This window comes from Pogona vitticeps, chromosome 2, assembly GCF_051106095.1.
Source record: "Pogona vitticeps strain Pit_001003342236 chromosome 2, PviZW2.1, whole genome shotgun sequence".
Taxonomy (NCBI): domain Eukaryota; kingdom Metazoa; phylum Chordata; class Lepidosauria; order Squamata; family Agamidae; genus Pogona; species Pogona vitticeps.
The window spans coordinates 17410819-17432198 of record NC_135784.1 but is presented as its reverse complement, the minus strand read 5'-3'; the positions used below and the strand labels follow the sequence as shown (position 1 = coordinate 17432198).

At 42.5% G+C, this 21380-nt stretch overlaps 1 protein-coding gene and 1 long non-coding RNA gene across 14 annotated transcripts in view; one reads left to right on the top strand and one right to left on the bottom strand.

Moving 5' to 3' along the window:
* The window catches only part of LOC110071305 (uncharacterized), a 204317-nt gene that overhangs the window by 31909 nt on the left and 151028 nt on the right, over window positions 1-21380 (bottom strand). For 4 of the 13 annotated variants that reach the window (XR_013542610.1, XR_013542609.1, XR_013542608.1 and 1 more), the window contains 2 exons: window positions 2582-2825; window positions 907-972 (listed from right to left, as the gene is read on the bottom strand). The exons of 6 other annotated variants lie outside the window; for them this stretch is intronic. The gene's annotated coding sequence lies outside the window, so the exon portion shown is untranslated. Of the gene's footprint in view, window positions 1-906; window positions 973-2581; window positions 2826-3765; window positions 3837-4022; window positions 4120-4505; window positions 5075-5622; window positions 5758-7735; window positions 7900-9689; window positions 17534-21380 lie in introns of those variants that run through there. 3 more of the 13 variants (XR_013542612.1, XR_013542613.1, XR_013542611.1) reach the window with 3 other exon arrangements.
* The window catches only part of LOC144587481 (uncharacterized), a 152305-nt gene that overhangs the window by 69272 nt on the left and 61653 nt on the right, over window positions 1-21380 (top strand). The window lies entirely within an intron of this gene.

Here is a 21380-nt window from a genome sequence, read left to right as displayed (position 1 = left end):
CAGAACTCTGTTTTCACGGATCATTGAAACGGTCACAAAATTAAACGGAATGCACCAGTTATAAAGTTCATAAACTTGAAAAGTTTTATCATCATCATATAAAGGAAACTTAGAAGAATTAAAAGGCAGGGGGACAACTGGACAATCAACTGACGTTGACAGAAGGCAGTTCTTGCCACAGCTGATATTTGAACTTCCACAGAGAGTGCTGGGTCCAGGATTAATCCCAAGGTGCAAACCCAACCTTTCAGGGGAAGTGTAACCACTTCAAGCCTGGTAAACTTGCCTCCCTAATTGGTCCAGTGATCCTCCTCACAGTCCATCTTATCTAGATTCAGTTTCAATTTACTGGCCCTTCGTCCAGTCCCTGGTTGATGCCAGACATTGCTCAAGGACATCCTCTGCAGATGAACCAAAGCACAGACAGAGCTTGGCATCTACCCAGACCTCTAAATCCGGGACTTCAGGCAGAAGACCTAACACTTTTCATAAAGCATTAATAATTTAAAAATCAAATTTTGTTTGCACCTATAATGAGATAGGGATTTTTATGTGTTAACTGGCCATTAATGACGATGAGTCTTCAGTTTCGTAGTCAGTCTGTGGTTAAGGGATGGAAAATTCTAACCCAGAATGTTTTGAGTGCCTTCAAGCATATGGGTAAGATTTGTCAGACTCTCTTCTCACTCAAAGTCAAGATATGTCCACAAAGATGAGTGACTGTTCATATGTATAAGGGCACCCAGGGGGTCTCAGACAACCCCAGTGCTCTTCAACAATCTTTCTTTACCACCTGTTCACATCAGATTGCTTAAGTTTGCACTGTAAGGCGTATACAATAAAATCCAGGGAGCATTTATTTAAGATCTGCACTTCGCTCATGCGTCAAGGGAACGTCTTCCTTACCATCACACACTTGGATGTTTTCTCTTATTCTGTTCTGCTCCTCATGGGAAAAACTGGGCTGATCAGCTGTGCAAAGGAAAGGAGATACCAGTTCATTGTGGCAATTAAAAAAAATTGGATACCCTAAAACTATGAACTAATCTGCAACTATAATAAACACATTCATGTGCTGTCCTCTGAAGATGCCGGCCACAGAGACTGGTGAAATGTTCAGAAGAACAACCTTCAGAACAGGGCCAAAGAGCCCAAAAAACCCACAACAACCACATTCACATAACCTTTTCCACCTATTTAAGTACTTATTAATTAGAAGCAGACCACTGCTCCCTTATTACTTTTCTCTGCACTTTCACCTTTCTGATCTTTAGCTTCTCAATAGCAGTATTCACATGACCGATGTAGTAGGAGGCACAACATCTAATGTAACAATAATTCAGAGTACATGCTGGGGCCACAGGCACAGGAACATAAAATCTGAGTGAGCATATAAAAAACTGGGCTGTGCCTTTTTAATTAAAAGGATGAACCAAACAAGGAGGCAGCAGAAAAGAAGCCATCTAACTGCACAGAATTAACCTGAAATCAGGCTAAGCTGGAAACAATACTGCCCCCAGATGCCAGTTGGAGAAAAGTCATCAGAAACATGCCCCCAAAAATTGTGTCCCTAGAAGGAGAAGGTCTGAGTGGACAATTAAATGTAATTTCATCCTCCAGGACCCTCTTGGCCTAAAAAACCCTATGAAGAGGACAATATTCTATGTACAGAAAAGACTGCTGTACAGTGGGGTCTTGACTTGAGAACTTAATCCGTATTGGAAGGCGGTCCTCAAGTCAAAAAGTTCTCAGGTCAAATCTGCATTTCCCATAGGAATGCATTGAGAACCATTTGATCCGTATCTGCTCTTTTCTGTCCATAGAAACTAATGGGAAGCTGCTATTCTGCCTTCGACCATTAGAGGGGGATATTTTGTTTCTTTTTTTCTTAGGTCAAGAAAGGTTCAGGGAAGGCAGGGAAAATACAGTCCAGGCAGTCTGAAGACTGTCTCCCAATCCACTCTCTAAACACTGGGAGGAGTGAGGAAGCAGACAGGCACCCTTTTCACTGGCCAACAGTTAACTGAAAGTTCAAATTTTGCACTTTCCCTGCCTCCCACGTGGGTTTTTTTCAGTTTGTAACTCAAATCTAAGTATGCAAGTCAAGTCAATATTTTCCTATGAGAGTGGTTTGTAAGTCAAAATGTTCTTAACTCGGGCCATTCTTAAGTCAAGACCCCACTGTATTGAGGACACTATTTGTTTCCAATATTAAAGAGTGCAGTATGCATATGCATGGGGGGAACACAGCCTTAGTATTATCTAATGCTGCCTCCCCATTCCCAGGATAAACCAGATGTTTCTTTACTTGATAAATCCCATTTTCAGTTCAGAACACGGTGAAAATAAATTTCTGCCTTAGCTTATCCCTCTCACTTACGAAGCATATCTCAGAACACTCCCACTGTTATGCCACACATATGAAAATCTTAATTAGAAGTGCACCTCAATGGAAACTCCTAAGGCAGGGGTGGGGAACCTTTGGTTCTCCAGATCTTGACGAACCACTGGTTCCCAACATGTCTCATCCTCACCAGCCAGGTTGGGTAGCGCAGATGGGGAGTGAGGTTCAGCCACTTACCAGAGTATCCCAGCTCTCTCTTAACACCTCCCAAGTGGCTGAGTGAGTTGGGGCCCTGCTCTGATTCAGAAACATTATCGTCGTCAGTGTCGCTGCAGGCGTCCTCAGCAGACAAGGCGAGAGAGGCTAGGATATCCCAGTTCTCCTCCATGACTTCCCTGTGCAAGGCTCTCTGCTCAGGATCCAGCAGCAACCATTCCTCCTGGGTGAAATGCACAGCCACCTCCTCAAAGATGACTGGACACTGGATGGGAAGAAGAGCAATACTTCTCACAGCTCACATAGGGACAGGAAGAACTAATAGTAAGATCCAAAAAGTTAGCCAAGGTGAGGAGGCTGGTGCTGATGCTGCAAGATTTAAATCTCTGGGGATGAAATCCACAGTCAGCCTGTGGGGGCTGCAGTGGTGAAGTTACCAAGGGCTACAACTCGTAGGGATTACATGCCCCCTCCAGGCCCAGGCTGCTTCCCCCTGAATCCTACTTGCTGGGGTCCAAAAGTAGAAGGGAGAAGGGGCTGCCTTCATGCCTAATTTGTAAACTACCTATGGGACTCAAGGGAAGCGCTGGTGGACACAGGATGTTGGATTTAACGGGACTCCGATCTCTTCCAGGAAAAGAGATGAATCTAGGCTTGAAACTAAGGATGGAAAAGCATTTATATTTTCTCCATATTTAATGTTCATTAAACCCCAACATCTCCTCCTTCGAATTGGCTTTTTGCTTAAATCAAACACACAATGAAACAAAGTCTTTCTGATCTGCAATGGGCAAATGCAATCATGTACTTCTATTTGCAGCAGAGGTACACTTGAACTTATATCAGGATTGAACTGAGAAACCTGGGAGAGAAAAAAAAGAAGTGACAGGACTAACATGGTTTAATATACAGTCAATCCAAGCCAGATTGTTAAGAACTGAGCATTCAAACTGTCAGGTCTGCATGGGCCAGCCTATCAGCTCGGACAGATAAATGTTTCCTCTTTTAGCTGTTCCCATATTCAAATGCCTGAATTTTTAACGTCTTCCCCAGCTCACACAGAAAAAACAAGAGCGATTTTTAAAATAACGTTTTATCTCAGGGAAATTAGAACACACTCGCCCCCATCTTTCCCAGAGAGGTGGGCAGGAGACAGAGGCAACCAAACTGCTCCCTGTATGTCTTTCCAGTGATCCTTCCCTCACCTCTTCTGCTCTCACTCCATCATCAGGAAGAAGGGACGAGTCCTCAGGGACAGCCAGGATCATTCCAACCCCTGTGAGAGACAGAAAAGAGGTGGAAATCGAGCTGCGTCGGCATGTCTTTGAACCTAGGATTAGAATCCTGAAAGATGTCACTCAAGTGTGACACCTTTCCACAAGAACGAGGGTGAGGTTCTATCCCAATCCCAACACATGAGATCAAGGCGAAACACAGTTAGCCTCCTAACGCTGCTCCTCACCCTGCAATGCGGCCCCTCCATCACTTGGTCTGTTTGCGAGTGGAGCCTCCTCTTCTGCAGGAAACTCTGGCTGAACTTCCAGAGACAGATCTTCGACCTCAAAGACAAGTGGAAGTCCAAGACAAGGAGTGAGGAGAAGGAGTATAAAAAAGAATGACACATACAATAATCTGTATTCATAGGGTTAGAACTCCTCAGCCCCATGGAGGCCACTCAATGCATTCAAGACACCAAAACGCCACATTCGGTTGCGTGGGTGTGGAAGCAATCAAACACGGTGCTTATTTTGAAAACAAAATATAATGAATAATACTCATGAGTCTTGAAGTCAAAGTAAATGGGGGAGGTGTGTCGAATTTCAGAGGAAAGGAAACAAATGTGGCTATGAGGGCATTGCAAGAAGCAGTGGTGACTAAGAGGGGAGAGGGAGTCCATGAACTGCCCACCTCTACCTTGCCATTACTGGAAGAAATGCTCTCTCACCTGCTGCTTCTCCTGCCTCTTCTCCTCGGCCTGACTCAGGAGGAAGCCTTCGGCCAGGGCCACCGCCTGGGAACTGGTCTCCGCTCCACATTCCCTCACCCAGCTGGACATCACTGGGGGAAGGATGGCCAGGAACTGCTCCAGGATCACCAGGTCCAGGATCTGAGCCTTGGTGTGAATTTCTGGCTTCAGCCACTGACAGCAAAAACTGTGGAGGCGGGCAAAAACCTCTCGGGGCCCCTCAGCGTCCTTGTAGAAAAATTGCCTAAAGCGCTGGCGTTGAATGTCTGAGCCAACAATGTCCTCATCCAAGAAATTGTGCATCTTTCCTTCCCAGCATTCTTCACTGCTCTCCATCTTGATCTCAGGAAGGTCAGCTGTGTCTTTCTCAGCCATCTTTGATCTGTGCTCCAACAAACCTTTCAAAGGAATTCAAGGAACCTTCCTTCTTCTCTCAAAGACTGCCTTATCAGGCTCCACTGTTGAAGTTCAGTAAAGCCAGCATGTTCCTCTATTATTAATTACTACACTGCTCTACCAGTGAGAACTGTGAATAACATCTCTTGTCCCTGAAAGAAAGGAAGGAGAAAGCCAAACATGAAACAGAAGCCAGAATCTTTGGGTGCTTTCTTCAGATACACATCACCTCCTTTCATTTAATTGAGAATCAGAAAATGGAGCAACCGCTCCCTTAAAATGGTCTTTAGTGACTCATGGCTAGTTACCACCAGATGCCACAAGCCCTTGTCCATGATTTCTTCTGCTGCTGACAAATTATCCTCCACCCTTTTTACAGGCAACAGCCATAATTCTTTATATTAAGGCTTTCCTTAGACTAAGAATAATCTTATTAATCATTTGGCTTTGAAGGATCAATTCATTCATCAACTGACCACGCATAAGTTCTAGACATTCTGATAAACATGTCATTTTTTAATATTCATTTCCCAGAATTCCTCACTTCACACTTCGATGGAAGGAAGCCCAATTGAGTCTTCCTCACCCATCAATTGTTTTCTTACAAATTCTCTTAACTTTTCTTCCTGGTTTTGTAAGGTATATCGCCTAAGAAGAAAGAGGTTCTCTTCTTAACTATCCCAGGTACTCGTTGCCTTACCGAAACATAACAAAGGTTTACACAAGGCAAGACATTTCTTCCAAGGGATTTCATAACCTCCTCATTTTACTCCTTTTTTGGGGGGACGGTCCTCCTACTTCCCATCTCCAGCATTGTGTAGGTCCAGCTTCCCTGCTGGGAAAAGCAAGAAAATGGCCTGAACCAACAAAGTCCCCTGGCTTTTCTCCCCTGTTGGGGGACCCAAACTCTGTCCACCTCAATCTGATCTGCATTCCTTAAATTAAACCAATGGGGAACATGCTGTAGCTCAACAGAGTATCCAGTTGGATGGAGTGGGTGGGTTATGTCACATATGTTATATCTAAACACTAATCTACACTTTGTTTCATACATCTTATCCTGAAAAGCATTCATGAACTGTAACCTATATACTCTGATGCGTCTGTAACACGTTAAAAAATCTGAACAAATAATATGCATATTTGAAGGTTTTCAACCAGTGTATTGATGCCCTATTTGAATTTTACTTATCACACCACATTACATTGAACCCATACGGTATAAATGTGAGTAGCCTGCATAATTAAATTGTAAACCGCCCAGAGAGTGCTTGAAGCACTATGGGGCGGTATATAAGCAGCACGCTTTGCTTTGCTTTGCTTTTTCAATATGTTTTGCTAGTTGGTAGGCATTTTTATTGTGTTATTTTATTTATGGTCTTTATCACAGTATTGTTCAATGAATATGGGGATTTATATTACATTGTGACTTTACACTGCTATGAACTGTACAGGAAATTAATTTCTACATACATATAGACAGATCCAACCGGAACGAGTCCCTTGCTGAAGGAAAAGCAAACATACAGTATAAATAGAGCTGTGGTGTACAAATATGGGTCCAGTGTTTTCTCGCCTTGTGTTGTGACATTTCCTTAACCATTGTATCTTTTCATATTTATCTTCCTTGCAATCTGGGAATCATATTCTTGTTGACAAAAAGCTGAAGGCTGAAGCAAAAACTGAACAAGTTTCTCATGTAATCAGCTATGAATTTCCTTCGTAGTCCTTGTAATGAGATCACTGCTTTTGGCCCCGTAGAGAGGAAGATTTTTGTTGGGATTCCCATTGCCCATAGGGTGCCTACAACATTTATGTCGGTCCATCTAGATTTGAAATGCTTTGTTTCCCCTTGTGAAAGTTGATGAAGATACAACATTGCCATAACAAGTAGTGTTTTATGGTGTTTTATGTTACTTCAGTATAGATTCGTATCATTTGAATGTCCACAGATAATATATTCAACCCTATATGAGTTAGGCCCCTTGTTAATTAAACACTATTAATATATTATGATAGTTGTTTACTAGATAATTACCTGCCACAACAAGAGCAGCACTGGGATACCCTTGCCCAAAACAACAGGAAACAATTAGATAAAACAAATAAAAGTAAGATCAAATTAGGATCTGAAATTAGTAAAATAATCAGAGAGGAGAACCTGATGAAATTATTTTCGCGGTCCTTTCTGTAAGAAAGCAAACACTTTCCCCTTCAGTTAGGCTTTTGTTTAGCGACTAGCTGACAAAGGGAGCTTTTTAAAACAGGCCAGTTTTATTGTCGTTCTTTTATTTTAGTCCTGCTTTTACCTGTGAGTTTCAACATACACTGGTTTGCTTCTTTTTACTCCTACAAGCATTTATTACTTTGCGCTTTGATGCTTTTCATTTTTTTCCCAATACTCTCTTAACCCCACCTGGGATCCCTTTTTCAGGTGGGGGCAAAAATATTTTAAAGATGTAACATTCCCGTTGCTTCAGGCAGGAAAAGGTCTTACAATGCCACCCCCCATTCCCTTGAATGGCCTCCCCACGACCTGTCTGGGCTAAGCTGGGATGTCCTGCGGTGCTCTCTCCCCCACTCCACCCCCTCCAAAAAAAAAAAAAAAACACACACACACACACAAAAAGCAGAGAGATCTTTTCTAAGGCTATTTTCAGCCCTTTTGCAATTGAAGAGCCGGACAAGTCCACAGCCAGAAACACCAGCAGATCTCACCATCTCCGGGCCTAATCAAGGAGGCGCGGCTAATTAGGCAGGGCTGGGCGTTGAGGGTCCTCTAATTACCCCGCAACCCCGAGAGACTCACTCACCTTCACACTCCAAAGCCCATCTCATCCGGAAAGAGGGAGAGAGAGACCCAACCCAGGCTCCCCCTCGGAGGAACTGAAGTCCCCTCCGGAGGATTTAAGGGTGGGGGGAAAACAGGGACAGGAAGGGACTTTTCTTTGTGGAGGACAGTCCTAGGGAGGACTCACCATGTCCCTTCTAGGAATCACAACTCAATGCATTTAACCCTTAAATAGAACGGGGGATCAGCCGTATCCGGGTTTCTGGGTGTCCCCAAACAAACCCAGAGAAACACCCCCCTCCAGCATGGAGTTTTTGCCTTCCTGCTGCCCAGAAATTACTCAGTTTGCTCTTTCCTTTTCTTCTTCTGAGATATTTCCTTCCCAATTTAGTCCAATCGTTCTTACTGCACCTCCTTGTTAACCCTATCCTTCAGAATTTTTCTTTTCTTTTGGTATGAAAAGAAGTGTGGTGTAGTGGTTGGAGCGATGGAGTAGGATTTGGAGAACAGGATCTCAATCTCCGTTTGGCCATGGAAACTCATTGGGGGAAGTGGGTCTAGTAAAACCACTCCTTAAATATCTCACCTTGAAAGTCCTTTTTTAGGGTTACTTTAAGTTGGCTCCAATTTGACAGCACAAAACACAAAGGAAGAAATAGACTCAGGGATGTACTTTAGAACCCCATTTAATGTGCCATTATTTTTCACTGGCTGAATAGCTCAGTGGTTTAGGTATCTGGCTGCAGAGCCAAAGGTTGGGAGTTTGATTCCCTCATTGTTCTTGTGAATAGAAACAGCTTTTGTGGCCTTGGGCAAATTGCACAGTCTGATCTCCTCAGAAAAAGGGAATGGTAAATCACTTGACTTGACAGCATTATTTATTTATTTATTTGTTTGTTTGTTTGTTTGTTTGTTTGTTTGTTTGTTTAATACCTCACCTATCTAGTTGACTGACTACTCTGGGCCGCTAACAACATATAATATAAACAATGTAAAATATAGAAACAAAGTAACATATTAATAGACAGTGCCTCGTGGTGCAGTGGTTAAACTGCTGTACTGCAGCTAAAACTGTGCTCATGACCTGGGGTTCAAATCCCAGGTAGCCGCCTCAAGGTTGACTCAGCCTTCTATCCTTCCGAGGTCGAGGTCGGTAAAATGAGTACCCAGCTCGCTGGGGGGGGGGCAATGTGTAGCCTGCATAATTAACTAGTAAACCACCCAGAGAGTGCTTGAAGCGCTATGGTGCGGTATATAAGCAGCATCCTTTGCTTTTGCTCAAGATGGAAAAAGAAATCAAGTGGTGGCTGGAGGGAAGGCTTGCCTAAACAGCCAGATTTTCAATTGGTCTTTAAAAATACCCAGTGAAGGGGCCATATGGATCTCAGAAAGGAGGTTATTCCAAAGGCAAGGAGCCACTGCCAAGAAGGCCCAGTTTCTTGTTTTTTCTTTCTGGGCCTCCCTCCGCATTAGGCTCCTCAACCTTACCTCCTGGCAAGATTGAGTGATACGAGTAGATTTAGGTTTCTCCCATTAAATTCTGTGTTAATTTTGCATGCGAGTAAACTGATGCTTAAAGTGCTGCAACAAAGACTTTTATCGTATGCACACGAGAAATGCCTGATGTACAAGATGGATTCTGAAAAGGAAGAAGCACTTGAGATCATATTGCAAATATCTGCTGGCTACTAGAGTGCACCAACTAATTTCAGAATATCAGTCTGTGCTTTAAAATCATCATCATCATGCTGTCAAGTCAACTCAGAGTTATGGTGACCCTTTTAAGAAGTGGGTTCTCCCTAATTCCGTTTTTCACTTGACTCTTGGGTACCCCGTCATCCTCATCAAATTGTCTTCATTCCAAAGAGCATCCACAAGCTATGCTTTTAAGATTTTTTAACATGATCAAAAAAAAAGTATAGGGAAAGCCAAAGAGACTCATAATCACAGACATGACTAGCCCTGATTCTACTCACAGCGTCTCCTTGTCTCCCACCTCCCTTTGTCTTGGCATCAGCTCTCCCACATGGCCAGCTGGAAAGCCAGGAGAGAACAAAGGAAGTTCTTGGATATTTAAAAATTCCCCAGTCCTCCCGATTGGCTCATACTTGTGAGTCATCAGTCGCATAGCCTCTGATATCTCAACTTTTCACGTTAACCCTTTCCAGGTGTGCATGGTGCAGGCCTGCCACTTATACATTAGGTGTATGTTCTCTACCTGTCCCCGTTCCCTCCCCCAAATTAAGTGGCTACGTGAATCTTAGAGCACTCTACCCAGAATATGTCCTGCCCTAAGGCAGACTGGTAGTGTACCTACATTACACAGGTTACAACAGTTTGATACTGTCATAACTCCATCTTCTGGAAGCCTGGGATTTGCAATTTGTGGAAAGTGTAAGATTTCTCTTGACATTAGCTTCAGGAAAAGTACTAAGGCATCTGGCTTTTTTTTCTAAGGAAGGTAACATGCATGATTTTCCACTTCTCGCTCAGTTTATCCTCTCAAAAAGCCTGTAAGGCAGGTCAGGCCAAAGAATGGACTAGCGGCTCATCCAATTACCCAGACTAATTATCACAGAATCATAAAGTGATTTGGAAGCAGCTTATAAGGCCATCAAACTGGACAGCCTAAGATACTGTACATAGATATAAATACAAGAGTGATCTCTTCAGACCACGGAGTGATATATGATGTGTTTCTCCTTCCAGCTATGTGTGAGGAGGAAGTAGCAGGAACATCAAAGAGTGAGCCGTCCCCTCAACCTCCCGAGATAGAGCAAGAGATAAAGCCTGAAAGAGAGTTAGGAGCAAGATCAAAGGAAAGGCAGATGACAGACGCACGCGCGAAGGAGGAGGAAAGGACCCGCGAGGCGGAGATAGGAGAGGGAAAAGGAGGGGAAAGGCGCGAGGAGGAAAAACGGAAGAAACGGTCGGAGACATCAGTTGAGAGCGAGGAGGGAGTTTGGAACCGCGGCAGGGAGAGTGTAGACGTGTTCTTGACGACGGAAGAAGGAAATAAGTCAAAGGAGACACAGAAAGTAACCGTGATAGAGGAGAAAGTGGCTGCAGAACCAGATGAAGATGTGAGAGTGTTCTCAGTCCCACAGAAAAGGCTAGCTGAGGGTAACATAGACGAAGAGTATAAAGATTCAGCGAAGGGAAAGTTCAAGCCCATAATACCTGGCCTTAGCCCTGAAGAATGGACAGTCCTGGTGTATCACAGGGCTCAAGGTCCAGAGAAGATGGTACATCAATTAGATCCGGAAGTAGAGAAAGAGCTGTCGAAAGAGGGGGATTGGGCCCGCCATCCTTGTTGCGGGACCCTCTGTGCGGTCCGCAACGGATTTCTGAGAATGCCAACCGAGAAAGAGAAAAGTGCGAAAACTTACTATTAAAAGAGTTACCTGTTGACAAATCATTAGCATGGTTTTGGGATGATTCCCCACCTCATTTGACGTTACAAACCCCAGTTACTGTTCAAGAAAAGGTTGACTCAAGATGTGTTAATAAAAGTTCTTTATTTCTTAATTCTGAAGCCTCTTTCATCCTTCCTGATGTAGAGTTACCTAAACCGGTAGATGAACCCCCCCACACTATGAAATATGCATTCCTTTGCTACAATAAGGATGGCCAGGATCCACTTGCACTGCCCATAAATTATTTCCGGACTTCCCAACTTTTCACAGGAATCTGTGTCCCAAGTCAATGGTTCTCCAACTGGGGTCCCCAGATGTTTGTGGATTGCAATTCCGAGAAGCCTTTACCACTAGCTGTGCTGGCCAGGATTTTTGGGAGTTGCAGTCCAAGAACATCTGGGGACCTAAGTGTGAGAACCACTGTTCTAAGTAAAACACTTCCCACATTGATGCATTGGTATGGCTTCTCTCCTGAGTGGGAATTCTGCTGGTTTGTAAGAAATAATTCAACCCTAACCTTTCCCATACTTGTAGCATCTGAAATTCTCTCTCCTGTATGAAATCTATGATGAATCTGCACGGTTGAATTCCTAGCAAATCCTTTCTCACACTCTTGGCATTTTTAATTTTTTTATTCACTTTTCTCATTCAATAACAAGTATACTGTTATACGTAATTTTCTATGGCTCCTTTTTTTACCCCTTGAAGAGTAATGGTACTCTATCACACCTTTTCTCAGTTTTCTTTACACTTTATCTTTAAAGCATCTACTATAACAATCAATATATTACATGATGAAAAAATTAAAAACCAATTATACAGTTTAAACTACAGATCGTTAATCCTGATATTATGTATCCGTTTTTACTGTGATTGAGTGAAGAGTTTGTAACTCTAGAAAGCAAAGTTTGTACCGTGTAAAAGTTCCTTTAGAAGTCTTGCTTTTTTCCTGAACATTTAAATGTTTGGTTGATCGTCTATATAATGTCTTATCTGAACTTGCAAATATAATGAGAGAATACCAAAAAATAGATGAAAACGTTGTACTCTCTCTGCCAAAATAAGACCAGGTGACTGCGATACTGACCATAAGTTGCTAATACGAAAATCAGAATAAAGCTGTAAAAGAACACTAAAAGAATCAGAGTGCCAAAATATGTAGTATGTAAATATTTCTTATGAATTTAAAATCTCAAGAATACATTTGCATTGCAAAACACATCTGACCATGAACAAGAACTCTGTAGACACACCTAAAATTGTTAAGAGCTGAGAAACAAAATAAAAAGGTAACAGAAAGTGCTCACTGGAAGGACAGATCCTGAAGCTGAAGCTTGAATACTTTGGCCATCTCATGAGACGAGAAATCTCCTTGGAAAAGACCCTGATGTTGGGAAAGTGTGAAGGCAAGAGGAGAAGGGGACGACAGCGGATGAGATGGTTGGACAGTGTTACCGAAGTTACCAACATGAATTTAACCCAACTCCAGGAAGCAGTGGAAGACAGGAGGGTCTGGCATGCTCCGGTCCATGGGATCACAAAGAGTCAGACACAACTTGACTAAACAACAATAGAAATAGGCCCATAATCCTGAATGCAGGTTTTTAGTGACTATCATATAAAGAAAATAATAACTATTACAATAATCAGTATAAAGAAACTGAAGAGATCAACAAAAGTTAAAACAAGAGATTTTTTCCCCATAAGATCCAGCATGCCAAACAGAAATTTAAACCTAGATCAAGGATGTTGAAAGACCAACAAAGGAATATACCATCTGATCAGGATAGGATAACAAAAAAGTAGTAACAAAACAATTAATAACTGTGCGCTGTCAAGTCAATGTGGACTTTTTAAAACTCTATTCAGGGTTTTCTAGGTAGAGATTACTCAGAACTGCTTTACCTCTCTATCATTCTCTTCTTCTGGGAGTACTCTGGGATTATGTAGCTTGCCCAAGGACACACATGCTCTCCGCACAGTGGGGAACTGAACTCCCAACCTCTGGTTACATGGCCAGATACTTAAACCACTGAGCTATCAAAAATCTCAACAACAGAAGGACTACATTTATGTTGACAATAAGGAAATCTAAGTTCTTAAAATATATAGATTGATTCTGTCATCAATCCAAATGGAGAGTATAGCCATAAAATCAAGTCGAAGATTTGCAAGGGCAGCTATGAAAGAACTAGGAAAGACAGATAATCAAGTATAAGGGCATGTCACTAGAGACCAAGAACAAATCCTCCACACCATTGTATTCCTGATTACTATGCAAGGAAGTGAAAGCTGGAGAATGGAAAAAAAGAGATGGTGCTGGAAGCTTGTTTTGCAACTACCGTGGATGGTCAGAAATACAAATGAGTCCTAGATCAACTCTCATTAGAAGCAAAAATGACTAGGCTACCTTACTTTAGGAATACCATCAGAAGACTCACTGGAAGAGACAATAATGCTGGGAAAAGTTGAAGAAAGCAGGAAAAAAGGAAGAGCAAACGTGAGACAGATTGACTCCATAAAGGAATCCAAACCTTTTAAGTTTGTGACATCTGAACAGAGCTCCTAACAATAGGATTTTGGGGAGATCACTCATTCATAGGGTGATCATAAATCAGAGGCAATTTTGGTATTTCTCCATAGGCAATAACTGCATGTGTAATCTATATATTTTTTGTTCCTTAACACCATGCATCAATCCTCCTTTTTCCATTCATCAAGTTATTTACATTAGGAGACAATCCATCCAAAGATCCATGCAATTTTTTTATCTGTTCTTTTTGTTAAATCTGATATTTGTATCCCCACCAGCATCCCAATATCTCATTCAACAAACTAATCAGGGCCATATCTTTCAGAAAGTTTATGTGGGAGCTCTTCGGTGCATAATAGGAGCTGACTATAAATGTTTGCCAACATCTTGCCAACAAAAGTCCGAATAGTCAAAGCTATGGTTTTTCCAGTAGTGATGTACGGACGTGAGAGCTGGACCATAAAGAAGGCTGATCACCGAAGAATTTATGCTTTTGAATTGTGGTGCTGGAGGAGGCTCTTGAGAGTCCCCTGGACTGCAAGGAGAACAAACCTATCAATTCTAAAGGAAATCAACCCTGAGTGTTCACTGGATGGACAGATCCTGAAGCTGAGGCTCCAATACTTTGGCCATCTCATGAGAAGACTCCCTGGAAAAGACCCTGATGTTGGGAAAGTGTGAAGGCAAGAGGAGAAGGGGACAACAGAGGACGAGATGGTTGGACAGTGTCACTGAAGCTACCAACATGAATTTAACCAACTCTGGGAGACAGTGGAAGACAGGAGGGCCTGGCGTGCTCTGGTCCATGGGGTCACAAAGAGTCAGACACGACTTAACGACTAAACAAATAAATGTTTGTCACCTTGACTGTCCTTTAATGAATAAATCCCTCTTCCGTGTCTGGCAATATTTTTGCTAGACTCGCCGTGGTTCCCATCCTTAGGTCCCCTGATGTTCTTGGAGTGCAATTCCCAGAAGCCTTCACCACTAGCTGTGCTGACAAGGGCTTCTGGGAGCTGCAGTTCAAGAATGTCTAGGGACCCATGGTTGGGATCCACCGCAGGACACTGCTGCAAGTGAAGCGTAGCTGTTCTTCTTGTCCACATGAAGAATGCTAACTTTTAAAGTAAGGATGTTCCAGTGTTGCTTTCAGCATTAATACAATTCGGGGTGCATCTTTGTTGCACTCTCCCCAATCCATTTACCTTCAATGGATGCATTTTAAAGTTGTGAGTCGTTTTAATTATACTTATTACTTCGACTATATTCCTCTACACACCTTGTTGCTCTCCTTGGGCTCTTTAGTTCGCTACAAAGCATTCCTCTTACATGGCTTTCTAAGTCTTAATGCTTGTCTGTCTTCACTTTGAGAGGTCTCATACTTGGGTTTTGTTTTCTACTCTCTTTCGCTCTTCAACGGGAGCCTTTCTTATGGCTGCAAAATTGCCCAGAAATGAAGCAAACTGATAGACAACCCTACTTCTCAAAACAAGAAATCTTTTGTGTATTTGCTTCGTCGTAGTAATTCAGATTTAAGGACTATGAGTTATGGAAGTCAAATTCTGTGTGACTGAAACTCCCCTTGTTCTGTTTAATTAAGCATAGGTACCACTGACTAAAACGACACACCCAATGTAGGTCTCGATCTCAGAATCTGTGATTCTAACGTTGGTCTTCAGGGGTTTCTTATTCTCACCTTGCCCTTCCTCTCATCCACTGGAACCATTTGCCAACATGGTGAGAGTTAACCACATATCAACCCTTTGCTATCCGAGATTTTTAAGTTTAAGTACCTTATATCTAGTAAGCATATACAGTTCAAACATTTTAAAAAAGTCTTAATTATATATTCCTCTTTCAAGCATTCGTCTGCCAGCTGGGTTTCACAGAGGCCTTTCATGATCTGCTGCCACCAAGCTGGTTTCCCCACTTTTCCACGTCTCCTGATAAGACAACTTCACAGGTTCCTATCAATTAATCTCTAACTGAAACCCTTGTGATTGTCTCTCCAGACTGGATTAGTATCTTGAAGTGGAATCCCCAACGTGCAGCAAATTCCTCCCCATCTTAACAGTTCTGCGACTGATCTTCGTTCCTTAAGTTTCTTTAAGGGTCTCAGGTGCAATGGCTTGGATTACTGACACTTTGTCACCTTTATAATGAATGGTCTCCAGAGCATTTAGTTGCAGTAGCGTTCAATATTATGTTTTGGAATGTTGTGAAGAAAAGAATGGTAACACTCAAGTATCTTGGTTTCAGTGGTTTCTCAATGTGTTACATTGGACATTCAATCTCCTAGTAAGGTTGAGGCCTGGGCACATATCATTCATCCACCCTGTCAGGAAGACACATCTTTCTATTCTTCTTGTTCTTTTTATACCAAGAAACTTTAATTTCCTCTGGCTATTCCTATTCTATCATCACCTTTGTTTTAGGTTTGTTTGCAGATCCTTGCTGATGTTCATTATCCAGTCTGGGCTCTATTGCTTCACTGGCTGTTGCTTGTTTGCTGTTTAATTGCACAGTCGTGGCTGCCAATTTCTGACAGAGGGGCATTCAAGCAGCTGCCCAGCCCATGTCCAATTCCAAACGTATTTGCTGGAGCAACTCTTTCAGGTTTCTTTCCAATGCTCAGTCTGCTCTGCAGCCCTTCTTGGGGGTAATTGCATGCTCCCTGTCTTTCCTGGACTGGCTTAAGAGAAGGTCTGAGAATAAAAATGGGAGTGGGAGGTGGGAGAACCAGGTATATGACCTCAAGCTCCTAAGAATAATACAGGAATTTAAAAGTGCTATATAAATTCACCTAATATTGCAGACAATTGTTCAAATGCTGTACTAATAACCCAGTACCCTGCAGATATTTTAGACTACAAGTCTTGTCACCTCATCCAGTATAATCAATGAACAGTCAAGAAGGATGCGACTTCCTTAGCCGACAATTTGAACATCAGATTAGAAGAATCTGCTCTAGACCATGAATGGGATATTAGAAGGACCAACAAGGTACAGGCAGAAATTGCCCAGTAGGATGCTCTAAAACAGAAGAAATTTTCTAACAGAATGTCCTCTGTATGCAGCTCTGAGGGACCAATACCTTAAACCCTTAACAACTGGGATCAAGAACACATCCACTTTATGTACAGTGGACCCTCGACTTACAGACGGCTCCACTTACAGACTTTTCAAGTTACAGACTTCTCAGGCCGCAAAATTTAGGTTCAACTTGCAGCCGGAGAATCAACCTACAGACCAGGGAAAAAAATGGAACAAAAATGTCCAGTTACGGATTAATCGGTTTACAATGCATTGTAGGTCAATGGAGCCTCAACCTAAAAACTTTTCGACCTGCAGCCACCGTTCCAATACAGATTAATTCCATAAGTCGAGGGTCCACTGTATAGCTTTATTCCTGCTAGCTGGCACAGACTACTGTATATCCTACAGGACTGCTAAATTCGTTAAAGCAGCCACAGAAAGATGGAACTTATTGCCTGTTATACAAGGTAAATTCACATCTTATCAATTTTTTGAGAATGTTGTTTCATTATTACTATTGTTATATTTTATGCTTTTTATGCTTGTTTACATTAGATGTTAGATACTATTTTAGGATTGTTTTAATTTCTCTTGCATACAGCCTGATAGGCTATAAAGCAATAAAAGGTATTTGTATGTAAGTATGTATGAATGAATGTTTATCTCATAAACAAACAGGTTAGTCATTAAGGTGCTGTCATTATTTTTTCTGCAAAATACTAACATGGCTGGCCCAGAATAATTTGAAGCGTATCTGTGCCACCTTTCCCTGGAACAGATGTCATTCTCTGTTCTCATCCAGATCCAAAACCTTGAATAGGGGCGGACTGCTTTTGTTTAGACTACAACCTCCACAATCTCCCCAGGCAGCATGGTTGAAACAGCTGAAGGGCATTTGTATGGTTTCTCCCCTGAATGGAGTTTCAGGTGTTTCAAAAGGTTTGAGTTGTGAGTAAAACATTTCCCACACTCCTGACATTTGTATGGCTTCTCTCCTGTGTGGATTCTCTGATGAGTCACAAAGTCTGAATTCCAAGCAAAACATCTCCCACACTCCTGGCACTTGTACGGTTTCTCTCCAGTATGGACTCTCTGGTGAATCATAAGAGTTGAATTCCAGGCAAAATATTTTCCACACTCCTGGCACTTGTATGGTTTCTCTCCTGAGTGAACTCTCTGATGCCTCCTAAGGTCTGGCTTTTGAGCAAAACATTTGCCACACTCCTGGCATATGTATGGTTTCAATCCTGAGTGAACTTTCTGATGCTTCAGAAGATTTGAATTGCGAGCAAAACACTTTCCACACTCCTGGCATTTGCATGGTTTCTCTCCAGTGTGAACTCTCTGGTGGATCAGAAGGATCGAATTCCTGACAAAGGATTTCCCACATTCCTGGCATTTGAACGGTTTCTCTCCTGTGTGTATTGTCTGATGTATCAGAAGTGTTGAATTCCTGGCAAAACATTTCCCACAATCCTGACATTTGAATGGTTTCTCTCCTGTGTGCACAGTCTGATGTCTTGTAAGGTCTGAATTCTGGGAAAAATATTTCCCACACTCTTGACATTTGTATGGTTTCTCTCCTGTGTGGACTCGCTGATGCTTCACAAGATCTGACCTGTGTAAAAAACATTTCCCACACTCCTGGCATATGCAAGGTTTCTCTCCTGTGTGAAATCTCGCGTGGGTCATAAGCTTTAAATCCCACATAAAAAGTTGATCAGGGCATTCATATGTGTTCCCTTCTGGGCGGGATTCCTGCTGACTCTCAAGCTGCAAATCGTAATCAAGGTATTTTCCAGAGGCTTCAATTCTAAGGTGTTCCTCTTCAATGCATGGAATCTCATGAGGCCTAGACACCATCACTAAGGCAGAACATTTCTCACACAGGGGGCATCCATAGGTCTTTTCTGTGATGGAACTTTCCTCTTCTCCATAAGTTTTCTGGTGTCCCAGAAATTTGCATTCTTGTGTAAAAAAATCCCCACAACTGGCACACACATCTGTTTTCCTCTTGTTATCTGCTGAGAAGAATGAGAATAACAGAGAAGATTTAATCACAAATGTGAGAGGTTATGATCTTTAGAAAGCAGTAAAAGGACTTCGGGTTAACCTGAAATGTCCTGTTCCAGTAGAACGGATGTTTCCCTAGCAGACTATCCAAAATCAGGTGGGGAAGCACTCCTGACCTTAGAAGACCTCCTTTAAGAGCCCTCTTATTCATAAGGAGTCAGGCAGTGGTTCCCTCGTGTCTCAAACTGTGCTCTTGCAGGCTACATGCTGCACTTAGCTGAAATGAATCAATCATGCTAAAAAAGAGAGAGAATCATATTCAGTGTCACCTTCGTATTTGTTTTAAACATCTAGTGTCATCACTATGCTGATGACACACTATCTCTCATTTAGCATATCTGCAGTGGAGGCCATCCAGATGCTGTAATGCCTGGCTTCAGTAGTGAAAGGGTCCAGGGCGAACAGACTCAGACCAAACCCAAACAAGGTGGAAATTCTGTTCTGGGGGGGGGGTGACCCTCTGAAAGGTTGGAGGAGATTACCTGTATACTGGATTTTGCTGCCTTCCCATTCGGGGATCAAGTTTATAATTTGGGCATTCTTCTGGACTGGGCTCTTTCTTGGGATTTCCAGATCAGCTTTTAATCAGTTTAGGCTTATGCCCAAATCTGCCCCTACCTAGACGAGAGCTCCCTCAGGACGTTGGTGCAGGCACTGGTCATCTCCCAGATTGGCTACAACACTCTCTACGTGGGGCTTCCCTTGAGACTGACACAGACACTACAGCAGGTCCAGAATGCAGCAGTGGGACTGGTGGCTGGTGTGAGCAAATTTGTTCACATCACCCCAGTGCTGGCCAGTCCCCACTGGTTACCTGTTGTGTACCTGGATCAGGTTCAAGGTTCTGACACTCACATATAAAGCCCTTCACTATGTAGAACCACATTACCTGTCAGAGCATCTTTCCCCAAAGTCATCAGCCTGACCCACCAGATCTTCTACGGCCAGCCTCTCTTCTCGCTCAGCTAGCCACTCCAGGCAGGGGGAGGGAGGATGAGTCTCCCTGCATGGCTGCCGAGTGGCCAGCTGAGCGGGAAGAAAGTGGTGTTCCGGGAGTGATTAAAAGGATGAGCGGGGCCACCAGAGGATGCATGAGTGGACTGTCCAGCCCCATATCCCCAGTCTAGCTGCATGGGGATATTCATATTCATAAATGAAAATGAAATAAATAAAAAAATAAATAAAATACGACTACCCCTATCTCTACCTGTCATCAATCATACCTAAACAGGACAAGAACTGTAATTATAATGAAGAGAGCAAAACTGGGCCATCAATTTATATTCACATCTCTGGTTAGGACTGGAAGTAAAAGGCATCAATCAGAACTCTGCAAGTGGGCCTTACAAGATCTGGACCTCAGAGGGCTTACATCTTTGGATCAAGGAGATTCCTGCCAAACTCTATTCTGACCTCTGTCCCAGAAACAACCCTTAGCACTCCTATGACATCCAAGCCCACCTGCCCTAGAGCCATTGTTCTAGCTGGGACCTGCTAAGTGAAGCAAATTACAACTTAATAGCCTCATTCCCATGTTAATGAAACATTGGCCATTTTCTTTTTGTCTGAATTCTCATCTGCATCTGGGGACAGGTATCAATATACCAATTGCGTATTTCTACTCCAGTGTTTGAGGAAATGGAAAAGCTTACCCTGGAATGAAATCATTAGTTTTAAAATTGCTATGTCCCTTTCACCCCACGAAGAAGTAGCTTAAAGAGTTGTACCTTTGACTTGAAAACTGACTCCACTTTTTTTGGCTGGATACAAAACGTAACTCTTGGGGGAAAAAAGATTGTTGAGAAACTACAGTGTGTTCCTCATGCAGTGTGGTGCCCCATTCTCCACAACAGGAGAAGAAAATAACCCAACAACAAGAGGTGCAATTATATACCAACCCACATCCACCTTCCTCCCAGCGCCACAAAAATAAGAACTCCATGTGGACTCCAAAAGAGTTGGACTTTTTTATACTGAATGTTTAAATCACTGTGCTGGGGCTGAGATCCTCAACAACGAACATGATTAACACCTACCGTGCTTGCACAGAATAACATGACTTCTTCTTCTACAATTACTTACTCATGCAGAAGGACCCTTGAGAATCAATTAGAAAACTATCATCTTCACCCCATATTTACCACTATCCATTGTTCACTTGGGGAGAAAGAACCCAAGTTCTTTCTTTCTTAAGAATAGCACAGACATAACATGGAAAGCTGACATCATCAATCACTGTACAGTGGCATGAACTACTATGTAATTGGCCTCTGTCACCACGGGATCACACTGTTGACTCATATTTAGCCTGATGCCTACCCAGACTAAATCTAAATCCAGAAAACTATGCATTCAGGCTGAAAGCCTGGCATTTCTCATTCAATATTACTGAACTAAAAAATCAAAACTGTTTTGTGCTGATTTGAGAATGCTAATTTAGCATACATATGCTAAGTAGCCATGAATGCTAACCACAGTGTTGTCATCAGCGATGGAGAACTTTAAACTAGAATTGTTTTGAGAGCCCCCGAGTGAGTGAGAAAGATTTTTCAGTATTATGATGTGTCCTCACAGCCTGCCTTCTAATTTAAAATGAAGCATGAATGCTA